The sequence below is a fragment of the Sorex fumeus genome, unplaced genomic scaffold (genome assembly GCF_029834395.1).
Source record: "Sorex fumeus unplaced genomic scaffold, SorFum_2.1 ptg000063l, whole genome shotgun sequence".
Classification (NCBI taxonomy): domain Eukaryota; kingdom Metazoa; phylum Chordata; class Mammalia; order Eulipotyphla; family Soricidae; genus Sorex; species Sorex fumeus.
The window spans coordinates 16,273,000-16,286,091 of NW_026606120.1; positions in this window are offsets into that span (position 1 = coordinate 16,273,000).

Here is a 13,092-nt window from a genome sequence, read left to right on the forward strand (position 1 = left end):
CTGAGAGGCCCTTCGCCTGGGGAAGGTTGTCCCTTGTGGGGTCGGGACGCTTCTACCCACCCCGCTCTGGGGCTCCTGACCACAGATGAGGGTCACAGTCCCTGATCTGCTGTGACCCTCCAGGGCCAATGTGGGAGATGGGTGGGATTGCTGGGGTCTGTGTCCACCCCATTCTCCACCCTCCTGGGGGCTGGGCCATGAGCATCCCCTGTCTCTGCCTCATCCTGGCACTCTGCGTGGACCCAGGCAACTCGACTCAGCGAGGCCTGTGCTCCCCACACCAGGTTCAAGGAGTTTGAGAACGAAGAAGACATGGAGGTGCAGAAGCCAAATGGGGTGCAAGGCCTGCCGCCCCGCACCCTGCCCAGGCCTGAGCTTCAGGAGGCTCCAGGCCCACCGCCGGCCCAGCAGCCAGGTACCGACCCTGCTCCCCAGCTCAAGACCACAGGCCCTGGGAAGGATCTAGGGGTCCTGGCCCTGCAGCGAGTCTACACTCTCCCGGGGACCCCAAGGCCTGTGCTTAGTGGCCCCCTGTCCCCGGGTTTCTCCCTCTCGCTGCATACCCCACGCTGCTCAGGGCATAAGATTCACTTATGACTAGAGCTCAGAGACCATGGGGACATGCTGGCCCCTCCCCCATTGAGGGTCCCCTCGTCCCTCACGCAGCCACGGGATTCTAGGGCCCTGACCCAGCCCACTGGAACCCGTTCCCAAATCTGTGCTCAGTGCTGTGTGTCTGAGGGCATGGATGCGGAGTCCCCTCACGTCCTTCTCTTCTTTCTTCCTCCTCAGCCTGTGTCCCTAATACGGACAGCCTCTGTGCCCAGGAAGCTCACCCCGAAACACATGAAACGCAGCAGTCCCCGGAAACCAACGCTGCTAGAGATCCCCCCTGAGGCCGTGCAGGAGTACATGGACATCATGGAGGAGCTGCTGAAGGTCCCCGACACAGTCTGGGGGGTGCCCCAAGACCAATGGGCAGCGGGCAGGAAGGAGCAGCAGAAGGAGGCCGGGACCTGCTCTGAGTAGGGGTTCCTGAGCTACGTGGACGAGCTGTGCTCCCAGGAGGCCTTTGTCACCAAAGTGAGGGTGCGGGCCCAGGGCATGCCCGCACCAGGACTGCTCTTGTCCAGGCCTTGGCAGTGAGGCCTTGGCAGTGACGTGCAGTCTTTGCTTTGAGCTCTGTGTGTCTATGCACACCTGTGTTTGCATGTTTTTGCTTGTTTTTGTGTGCACGTGTGCACGTGTGTCTCTCTGTGTACAAGCAGTGGCCCTTGTTTGTGCCTTTCTGAGTTTGGTCGATGTGTGAACATCTCTGTGTGTCTACATCTGTGTGTACTGTGTGGGCTCTGTGCAGACACGTGCAGAATCATGTACACGTACCTAGAGGTGGAAGAGAGTGTATCATTTGTATCAGGTGTGTGCTTGAATCCATGTGTGCTCACATGTGCTAGTCTGTGAGAGTAGGTATATAGTCCGTGTGCCTTTGTGAGTGCGGGTTTGTACGCGTCGCTGTGTGTGTGTGTGTGTGTGTGTGTGTGTGTGTGTGTGTGTGTGTGAGCGTTCCCGGCTTGTGTCCGTGTGAGACTATGCAGCCGTCCAAGCCTGTGCAGCCGTCTAAGCCCGTGCACTGTGCTGGGGAAAGGTGTGTTTGCTTCCTCATTCCCTTCTGTTCCCTCCGAGGACCCTCACCCCTGCTTCCCTCTCCCAGGTTGAGGCGATCCTTCATCCCAGCTTCCTGGAGCACCTGGTCTCCCCAGAGTCCCAGCTGGATCTCCTGGCCCTGGCTGAGGAGCTGGAGAAGGAGGAAGGACTCACCCCCACACAGGTGAGGGCAAATGGACCTCTGGAGGTTTCTGTCAGGGACCAGGGAGTTTAGGGAGGGTTCAGGTAAGGAGGTGAGCAAGGACCCTGGGCAAACAGAAAGGACTTTTCTGGGTAGGTTCGGGGAAGGAGACTCTATGGGGAGACGGTGACTAAGCCTGGGAACTCAGATAAGCCGGGCGGCATGGGTCAAGGAGGCGCGCACCAGAAACGGGGTCCCAGCAAGTGCGATGCCCTCCTGCCCCCTTCATGTGAGGCTTCAGGGACAAGAGGACATGAATACTGCGTGAAGGGAGGATGATGGAGGGTTAGATGACCCTGAGGGAGCCACAGAGCTTAAGTATCTTCTGTTCAGAGGAGTAAGAGTCACTCTCTGTCCCACCTTGCAGCCCTACATGCCCACACTGTCCATTCTCCCCCAGATTGTGCAAAAGCGTCTGTAGAACTCACAGGATAAGGATGTCATGAAGGCTCGTCCCCAACACCCGGTGACCCTAAAGGACTCCAGTCCAGCCAAGACAGCAGCAGGCCACGGCACCCCAACACCAATGTGGGGCCACAGGCCAGGGACCAGCACTGAGTCCTGCCCGCCTGAGACTGACTCTGGACATGCCTCACGGCCTGGGCAGGCCGAGGCCACTGTGATGGCACCTGGAGTCTCTGCTCCCTCTCTCTGCGGAGCCTGGAGTCCCCACCCCTGCAGGCAGGACGGGCCCCCCGTCCCAGCCTCACTGCCCCCACTCTGGACAGCAGGGCTCCCCGCATGCTGGGAGAGGCCCCTCCTGGCCGGGGGTCGCTTGGGGCAGCAGAGGACTCCAGTGAGGAGAAAGAGGAGCTGAGCAGGCTGGCCTTCCTTCAAGCCTCTCACAAGAGACTGCTGCCCTGGGGCTTACCCAGGAACCCCGGCCCTGACACAGGCCCTGACACTGGCCGACACCTTGCTGGAGGTCAGGGGGATCTCAAGCCCCCATCCACTCGCACAAGGGCCTTCAAGTCTACTGCCCCTTCCAGGAAGCGTCCTCTGTGTGGGGGACCAAGGAGGGGCACTGCTGAGAAGACCCCCTGCCCCAGGGGGCACCCCAGGGTGTGTAGGGGCTCAGCTTGACTGTGGAGCTGGAGGGACCCTCCCTGCCCCCCCCAAGAGAAGGTTCCAGCCTGCCATGGCCCAGAGGAGGAGGAGGGGGCACAAGAGACTAAAGGATGGCTGCAGGGGCTACTCCCAGAGAGCTCGGGGGGGGGGGGGGGGGGAGGATCTTGGCAGCCCTGAGAGGCCCTTCGCCTGGGGAAGGTTGTCCCTTGTGGGGTCGGGACGCTTCTACCCACCCCGCTCTGGGGCTCCTGACCACAGATGAGGGTCACAGTCCCTGATCTGCTGTGACCCTCCAGGGCCAATGTGGGAGATGGGTGGGATTGCTGGGGTCTGTGTCCACCCCATTCTCCACCCTCCTGGGGGCTGGGCCATGAGCATCCCCTGTCTCTGCCTCATCCTGGCACTCTGCGTGGACCCGGGCAACTCGACTCAGCGAGGCCTGTGCTCCCCACACCAGGTTCAAGGAGTTTGAGAACGAAGAAGACATGGAGGTGCAGAAGCCAAATGGGGTGCAAGGCCTGCCGCCCCGCACCCTGCCCAGGCCTGAGCTTCAGGAGGCTCCAGGCCCACCGCCGGCCCAGCAGCCAGGTACCGACCCTGCTCCCCAGCTCAAGACCACAGGCCCTGGGAAGGATCTAGGGGTCCTGGCCCTGCAGCGAGTCTACACTCTCCCGGGGACCCCAAGGCCTGTGCTTAGTGGCCCCCTGTCCCCGGGTTTCTCCCTCTCGCTGCATACCCCACGCTGCTCAGGGCATAAGATTCACTTATGACTAGAGCTCAGAGACCATGGGGACATGCTGGCCCCTCCTCCATTGAGGGTCCCCTCATCCCTCACGCAGCCACGGGATTCTAGGGCCCTGACCCAGCCCACTGGAACCCGTTCCCAAATCTGTGCTCAGTGCTGTGTGTCTGAGGGCATGGATGCGGAGTCCCCTCACGTCCTTCTCTTCTTTCTTCCTCCTCAGCCTGTGTCCCTAATACGGACAGCCTCTGTGCCCAGGAAGCTCACCCCGAAACACATGAAACGCAGCAGTCCCCGGAAACCAACGCTGCTAGAGATCCCCCCTGAGGCCGTGCAGGAGTACATGGACATCATGGAGGAGCTGCTGAAGGTCCCCGACACAGTCTGGGGGGTGCCCCAAGACCAATGGGCAGCGGGCAGGAAGGAGCAGCAGAAGGAGGCCGGGACCTGCTCTGAGTAGGGGTTCCTGAGCTACGTGGACGAGCTGTGCTCCCAGGAGGCCTTTGTCACCAAAGTGAGGGTGCGGGCCCAGGGCATGCCCGCACCAGGGCTGCTCTTGTCCAGGCCTTGGCAGTGAGGCCTTGGCAGTGACGTGCAGTCTTTGCTTTGAGCTCTGTGTGTCTATGCACACCTGTGTTTGCATGTTTTTGCTTGTTTTTGTGTGCACGTGTGCACGTGTGTCTCTCTGTGTACAAGCAGTGGCCCTTGTTTGTGCCTTTCTGAGTTTGGTCGATGTGTGAACATCTCTGTGTGTCTACATCTGTGTGTACTGTGTGGGCTCTGTGCAGACACGTGCAGAATCATGTACACGTACCTAGAGGTGGAAGAGAGTGTATCATTTGTATCAGGTGTGTGCTTGAATCCATGTGTGCTCACATGTGCTACTCTGTGAGAGTAGGTATATAGTCCGTGTGCCTTTGTGAGTGCGGGTTCGTACGCGTCGCTGTGTGTGTGTGTGTGTGTGTGTGTGTGTGTGTGTGAGCGTTCCCGGCTTGTGTCCGTGTGAGACTATGCAGCCGTCCAAGACTGTGCAGCCGTCTAAGCCCGTGCACTGTGCTGGGGAAAGGTGTGTTTGCTTCCTCATTCCCTTCTGTTCCCTCCGAGGACCCTCACCCCTGCTTCCCTCTCCCAGGTTGAGGCGATCCTTCATCCCAGCTTCCTGGAGCACCTGGTCTCCCCAGAGTCCCAGCTGGATCTCCTGGCCCTGGCTGAGGAGCTGGAGAAGGAGGAAGGACTCACCCCCACACAGGTGAGGGCAAATGGACCTCTGGAGGTTTCTGTCAGGGACCAGGGAGTTTAGGGAGGGTTCAGGTAAGGAGGTGAGCAAGGACCCTGGGCAAACAGAAAGGACTTTTCTGGGTAGGTTCGGGGAAGGAGACTCTATGGGGAGACGGTGACTAAGCCTGGGAACTCAGATAAGCCGGGCGGCATGGGTCAAGGAGGCGCGCACCAGAAACGGGGTCCCAGCAAGTGCGATGCCCTCCTGCCCCCTTCATGTGAGGCTTCAGGGACAAGAGGACATGAATACTGCGTGAAGGGAGGATGATGGAGGGTTAGATGACCCTGAGGGAGCCACAGAGCTTAAGTATCTTCTGTTCAGAGGAGTAAGAGTCACTCTCTGTCCCACCTTGCAGCCCTACATGCCCACACTGTCCATTCTCCCCCAGATTGTGCAAAAGCGTCTGTAGAACTCACAGGATAAGGATGTCATGAAGGCTCGTCCCCAACACCCGGTGACCCTAAAGGACTCCAGTCCAGCCAAGACAGCAGCAGGCCACGGCACCCCAACACCAATGTGGGGCCACAGGCCAGGGACCAGCACTGAGTCCTGCCCGCCTGAGACTGACTCTGGACATGCCTCACGGCCTGGGCAGGCCGAGGCCACTGTGATGGCACCTGGAGTCTCTGCTCCCTCTCTCTGCGGAGCCTGGAGTCCCCACCCCTGCAGGCAGGACGGGCCCCCCGTCCCAGCCTCACTGCCCCCACTCTGGACAGCAGGGCTCCCCGCATGCTGGGAGAGGCCCCTCCTGGCCGGGGGTCGCTTGGGGCAGCAGAGGACTCCAGTGAGGAGAAAGAGGAGCTGAGCAGGCTGGCCTTCCTTCAAGCCTCTCACAAGAGACTGCTGCCCTGGGGCTTACCCAGGAACCCCGGCCCTGACACAGGCCCTGACACTGGCCGACACCTTGCTGGAGGTCAGGGGGATCTCAAGCCCCCATCCACTCGCACAAGGGCCTTCAAGTCTACTGCCCCTTCCAGGAAGCGTCCTCTGTGTGGGGGACCAAGGAGGGGCACTGCTGAGAAGACCCCCTGCCCCAGGGGGCACCCCAGGGTGTGTAGGGGCTCAGCTTGACTGTGGAGCTGGAGGGACCCTCCCTGCCCCCCCCCCCCAAGAGAAGGTTCCAGCCTGCCATGGCCCAGAGGAGAAGAAGGGGGCACAAGAGACTAAAGGATGGCTGCAGGGGCTGCTCCCAGAGAGCTCGGGGGGGGGGGGGGGTGGGGGGAGGATCTTGGCAGCCCTGAGAGGCCCTTCGCCTGGGGAAGGTTGTCCCTTGTGGGGTCGGGACGCTTCTACCCACCCCGCTCTGGGGCTCCTGACCACAGATGAGGGTCACAGTCCCTGATCTGCTGTGACCCTCCAGGGCCAATGTGGGAGATGGGTGGGATTGCTGGGGTCTGTGTCCACCCCATTCTCCACCCTCCTGGGGGCTGGGCCATGAGCATCCCCTGTCTCTGCCTCATCCTGGCACTCTGCGTGGACCCGGGCAACTCGACTCAGCGAGGCCTGTGCTCCCCACACCAGGTTCAAGGAGTTTGAGAACGAAGAAGACATGGAGGTGCAGAAGCCAAATGGGGTGCAAGGCCTGCCGCCCCGCACCCTGCCCAGGCCTGAGCTTCAGGAGGCTCCAGGCCCACCGCCGGCCCAGCAGCCAGGTACCGACCCTGCTCCCCAGCTCAAGACCACAGGCCCTGGGAAGGATCTAGGGGTCCTGGCCCTGCAGCGAGTCTACACTCTCCCGGGGACCCCAAGGCCTGTGCTTAGTGGCCCCCTGTCCCCGGGTTTCTCCCTCTCGCTGCATACCCCACGCTGCTCAGGGCATAAGATTCACTTATGACTAGAGCTCAGAGACCATGGGGACATGCTGGCCCCTCCCCCATTGAGGGTCCCCTCGTCCCTCACGCAGCCACGGGATTCTAGGGCCCTGACCCAGCCCACTGGAACCCGTTCCCAAATCTGTGCTCAGTGCTGTGTGTCTGAGGGCATGGATGCGGAGTCCCCTCACGTCCTTCTCTTCTTTCTTCCTCCTCAGCCTGTGTCCCTAATACGGACAGCCTCTGTGCCCAGGAAGCTCACCCCGAAACACATGAAACGCAGCAGTCCCCGGAAACCAACGCTGCTAGAGATCCCCCCTGAGGCCGTGCAGGAGTACATGGACATTATGGAGGAGCTGCTGAAGGTTCCCGACACAGTCTGGGGGGTGCCCCAAGACCAATGGGCAGCGGGCAGGAAGGAGCAGCAGAAGGAGGCCGGGACCTGCTCTGAGTAGGGGTTCCTGAGCTACGTGGACGAGCTGTGCTCCCAGGAGGCCTTTGTCACCAAAGTGAGGGTGCGGGCCCAGGGCATGCCCGCACCAGGGCTGCTCTTGTCCAGGCCTTGGCAGTGAGGCCTTGGCAGTGACGTGCAGTCTTTGCTTTGAGCTCTGTGTGTCTATGCACACCTGTGTTTGCATGTTTTTGCTTGTTTTTGTGTGCACGTGTGCACGTGTGTCTCTCTGTGTACAAGCAGTGGCCCTTGTTTGTGCCTTTCTGAGTTTGGTCGATGTGTGAACATCTCTGTGTGTCTACATCTGTGTGTACTGTGTGGGCTCTGTGCAGACACGTGCAGAATCATGTACACGTACCTAGAGGTGGAAGAGAGTGTATCATTTGTATCAGGTGTGTGCTTGAATCCATGTGTGCTCACATGTGCTACTCTGTGAGAGTAGGTATATAGTCCGTGTGCCTTTGTGAGTGCGGGTGTGTACATGTCGCTGTGTGTGTGTGTGTGTGTGTGTGGTGTGTGAGCGTTCCCGGCTTGTGTCTGTGTGAGATTGTGCAGCCGTCCAAGCCTGTGCAGCCGTCTAAGCCCATGCACTGTGCTGGGGAAAGGTGTGTTTGCTTCCTCATTCCCTTCTGTTCCCTACGAGGACCCTCACCCCTGCTTCCCTCTCCCAGGTTGAGGCGATCCTTCATCCCAGCTTCCTGGAGCATCTGCTCTCCCAGGAGTCCCAGCTGGATCTCCTGGCCCTGGCTGAGGAGCTGGAGAAGGAGGAAGGACTCACCCCCACACAGGTGAGGGCAAATGGACCTCTGGAGGTTTCTGTCAGCGACCAGGGAGTTTAGGGAGGGTTCAGGTAAGGAGGTGAGCAAGGACCCTGGGCAAACAGAAAGGACTTTTCTGGGTAGGTTCGGGGAAGGAGACTCTATGGGGAGACGGTGACTAAGCCTGGGAACTCAGATAAGCCGGGCGGCATGGGTCAAGGAGGCGCGCACCAGAAACGGGGTCCCAGCAAGTGCGATGCCCTCCTGCCCCCTTCATGTGAGGCTTCAGGGACAAGAGGACATGAATACTGCGTGAAGGGAGGATGATGGAGGGTTAGATGACCCTGAGGGAGCCACAGAGCTTAAGTATCTTCTGTTCAGAGGAGTAAGAATCACTCTCTGTCCCACCTTGCAGCCCTACATGCCCACACTGTCCATTCTCCCCCAGATTGTGCAAAAGCGTCTGTAGAACTCACAGGATAAGGATGTCATGAAGGCTCGTCCCCAACACCCGGTGACCCTAAAGGACTCCAGTCCAGCCAAGACAGCAGCAGGCCACGGCACCCCAACACCAATGTGGGGCCACAGGCCAGGGACCAGCACTGAGTCCTGCCCGCCTGAGACTGACTCTGGACATGCCTCACGGCCTGGGCAGGCCGAGGCCACTGTGATGGCACCTGGAGTCTCTGCTCCCTCTCTCTGCGGAGCCTGGAGTCCCCACCCCTGCAGGCAGGACGGGCCCCCCGTCCCAGCCTCACTGCCCCCACTCTGGACAGCAGGGCTCCCCGCATGCTGGGAGAGGCCCCTCCTGGCCGGGGGTCGCTTGGGGCAGCAGAGGACTCCAGTGAGGAGAAAGAGGAGCTGAGCAGGCTGGCCTTCCTTCAAGCCTCTCACAAGAGACTGCTGCCCAGGGGCTTACCCAGGAACCCCGGCCCTGACACAGGCCCTGACACTGGCCGACACCTTGCTGGAGGTCAGGGGGATCTCAAGCCCCCATCCACTCGCACAAGGGCCTTCAAGTCTACTGCCCCTTCCAGGAAGCGTCCTCTGTGTGGGGGACCAAGGAGGGGCACTGCTGAGAAGACCCCCTGCCCCAGGGGGCACCCCAGGGTGTGTAGGGGCTCAGCTTGACTGTGGAGCTGGAGGGACCCTCCCTGCCCCCCCCAAGAGAAGGTTCCAGCCTGCCATGGCCCAGAGGAGGAGGAGGGGGCACAAGAGACTAAAGGATGGCTGCAGGGGCTGCTCCCAGAGAGCTCGGGGGGGGGGGGGTGGGGGGAGGATCTTGGCAGCCCTGAGAGGCCCTTCGCCTGGGGAAGGTTGTCCCTTGTGGGGTCGGGACGCTTCTACCCACCCCGCTCTGGGGCTCCTGACCACAGATGAGGGTCACAGTCCCTGATCTGCTGTGACCCTCCAGGGCCAATGTGGGAGATGGGTGGGATTGCTGGGGTCTGTGTCCACCCCATTCTCCACCCTCCTGGGGGCTGGGCCATGAGCATCCCCTGTCTCTGCCTCATCCTGGCACTCTGCGTGGACCCAGGCAACTCGACTCAGCGAGGCCTGTGCTCCCCACACCAGGTTCAAGGAGTTTGAGAACGAAGAAGACATGGAGGTGCAGAAGCCAAATGGGGTGCAAGGCCTGCCGCCCCGCACCCTGCCCAGGCCTGAGCTTCAGGAGGCTCCAGGCCCACCGCCGGCCCAGCAGCCAGGTACCGACCCTGCTCCCCAGCTCAAGACCACAGGCCCTGGGAAGGATCTAGGGGTCCTGGCCCTGCAGCGAGTCTACACTCTCCCGGGGACCCCAAGGCCTGTGCTTAGTGGCCCCCTGTCCCCGGGTTTCTCCCTCTCGCTGCATACCCCACGCTGCTCAGGGCATAAGATTCACTTATGACTAGAGCTCAGAGACCATGGGGACATGCTGGCCCCTCCCCCATTGAGGGTCCCCTCGTCCCTCACGCAGCCACGGGATTCTAGGGCCCTGACCCAGCCCACTGGAACCCGTTCCCAAATCTGTGCTCAGTGCTGTGTGTCTGAGGGCATGGATGCGGAGTCCCCTCACGTCCTTCTCTTCTTTCTTCCTCCTCAGCCTGTGTCCCTAATACGGACAGCCTCTGTGCCCAGGAAGCTCACCCCGAAACACATGAAACGCAGCAGTCCCCGGAAACCAACGCTGCTAGAGATCCCCCCTGAGGCCGTGCAGGAGTACATGGACATCATGGAGGAGCTGCTGAAGGTCCCCGACACAGTCTGGGGGGTGCCCCAAGACCAATGGGCAGCGGGCAGGAAGGAGCAGCAGAAGGAGGCCGGGACCTGCTCTGAGTAGGGGTTCCTGAGCTACGTGGACGAGCTGTGCTCCCAGGAGGCCTTTGTCACCAAAGTGAGGGTGCGGGCCCAGGGCATGCCCGCACCAGGACTGCTCTTGTCCAGGCCTTGGCAGTGAGGCCTTGGCAGTGACGTGCAGTCTTTGCTTTGAGCTCTGTGTGTCTATGCACACCTGTGTTTGCATGTTTTTGCTTGTTTTTGTGTGCACGTGTGCACGTGTGTCTCTCTGTGTACAAGCAGTGGCCCTTGTTTGTGCCTTTCTGAGTTTGGTCGATGTGTGAACATCTCTGTGTGTCTACATCTGTGTGTACTGTGTGGGCTCTGTGCAGACACGTGCAGAATCATGTACACGTACCTAGAGGTGGAAGAGAGTGTATCATTTGTATCAGGTGTGTGCTTGAATCCATGTGTGCTCACATGTGCTACTCTGTGAGAGTAGGTATATAGTCCGTGTGCCTTTGTGAGTGCGGGTTTGTACGCGTCGCTGTGTGTGTGTGTGTGTGTGTGTGTGTGTGTGTGAGCGTTCCCGGCTTGTGTCCGTGTGAGACTATGCAGCCGTCCAAGCCTGTGCAGCCGTCTAAGCCCGTGCACTGTGCTGGGGAAAGGTGTGTTTGCTTCCTCATTCCCTTCTGTTCCCTCCGAGGACCCTCACCCCTGCTTCCCTCTCCCAGGTTGAGGCGATCCTTCATCCCAGCTTCCTGGAGCACCTGGTCTCCCCAGAGTCCCAGCTGGATCTCCTGGCCCTGGCTGAGGAGCTGGAGAAGGAGGAAGGACTCACCCCCACACAGGTGAGGGCAAATGGACCTCTGGAGGTTTCTGTCAGCGACCAGGGAGTTTAGGGAGGGTTCAGGTAAGGAGGTGAGCAAGGACCCTGGGCAAACAGAAAGGACTTTTCTGGGTAGGTTCGGGGAAGGAGACTCTATGGGGAGACGGTGACTAAGCCTGGGAACTCAGATAAGCCGGGCGGCATGGGTCAAGGAGGCGCGCACCAGAAACGGGGTCCCAGCAAGTGCGATGCCCTCCTGCCCCCTTCATGTGAGGCTTCAGGGACAAGAGGACATGAATACTGCGTGAAGGGAGGATGATGGAGGGTTAGATGACCCTGAGGGAGCCACAGAGCTTAAGTATCTTCTGTTCAGAGGAGTAAGAGTCACTCTCTGTCCCACCTTGCAGCCCTACATGCCCACACTGTCCATTCTCCCCCAGATTGTGCAAAAGCGTCTGTAGAACTCACAGGATAAGGATGTCATGAAGGCTCGTCCCCAACACCCGGTGACCCTAAAGGACTCCAGTTCAGCCAAGACAGCAGCAGGCCACGGCACCCCAACACCAATGTGGGGCCACAGGCCAGGGACCAGCACTGAGTCCTGCCCGCCTGAGACTGACTCTGGACATGCCTCACGGCCTGGGCAGGCCGAGGCCACTGTGATGGCACCTGGAGTCTCTGCTCCCTCTCTCTGCGGAGCCTGGAGTCCCCACCCCTGCAGGCAGGACGGGCCCCCCGTCCCAGCCTCACTGCCCCCACTCTGGACAGCAGGGCTCCCCGCATGCTGGGAGAGGCCCCTCCTGGCCGGGGGTCGCTTGGGGCAGCAGAGGACTCCAGTGAGGAGAAAGAGGAGCTGAGCAGGCTGGCCTTCCTTCAAGCCTCTCACAAGAGACTGCTGCCCAGGGGCTTACCCAGGAACCCCGGCCCTGACACAGGCCCTGACACTGGCCGACACCTTGCTGGAGGTCAGGGGGATCTCAAGCCCCCATCCACTCGCACAAGGGCCTTCAAGTCTACTGCCCCTTCCAGGAAGCGTCCTCTGTGTGGGGGACCAAGGAGGGGCACTGCTGAGAAGACCCCCTGCCCCAGGGGGCACCCCAGGGTGTGTAGGGGCTCAGCTTGACTGTGGAGCTGGAGGGACCCTCCCTGCCCCCCCCAAGAGAAGGTTCCAGCCTGCCATGGCCCAGAGGAGGAGGAGGGGGCACAAGAGACTAAAGGATGGCTGCAGGGGCTGCTCCCAGAGAGCTCGGGGCGGGGGGTGGGGGGAGGATCTTGGCAGCCCTGAGAGGCCCTTCGCCTGGGGAAGGTTGTCCCTTGTGGGGTCGGGATGCTTCTACCCACCCCGCTCTGGGGCTCCTGACCACAGATGAGGGTCACAGTCCCTGATCTGCTGTGACCCTCCAGGGCCAATGTGGGAGATGGGTGGGATTGCTGGGGTCTGTGTCCACCCCATTCTCCACCCTCCTGGGGGCTGGGCCATGAGCATCCCCTGTCTCTGCCTCATCCTGGCACTCTGCGTGGACCCAGGCAACTCGACTCAGCGAGGCCTGTGCTCCCCACACCAGGTTCAAGGAGTTTGAGAACGAAGAAGACATGGAGGTGCAGAAGCCAAATGGGGTGCAAGGCCTGCCGCCCCGCACCCTGCCCAGGCCTGAGCTTCAGGAGGCTCCAGGCCCACCGCCGGCCCAGCAGCCAGGTACCGACCCTGCTCCCCAGCTCAAGACCACAGGCCCTGGGAAGGATCTAGGGGTCCTGGCCCTGCAGCGAGTCTACACTCTCCCGGGGACCCCAAGGCCTGTGCTTAGTGGCCCCCTGTCCCCGGGTTTCTCCCTCTCGCTGCATACCCCACGCTGCTCAGGGCATAAGATTCACTTATGACTAGAGCTCAGAGACCATGGGGACATGCTGGCCCCTCCCCCATTGAGGGTCCCCTCGTCCCTCACGCAGCCACGGGATTCTAGGGCCCTGACCCAGCCCACTGGAACCCGTTCCCAAATCTGTGCTCAGTGCTGTGTGTCTGAGGGCATGGATGCGGAGTCCCCTCACGTCCTT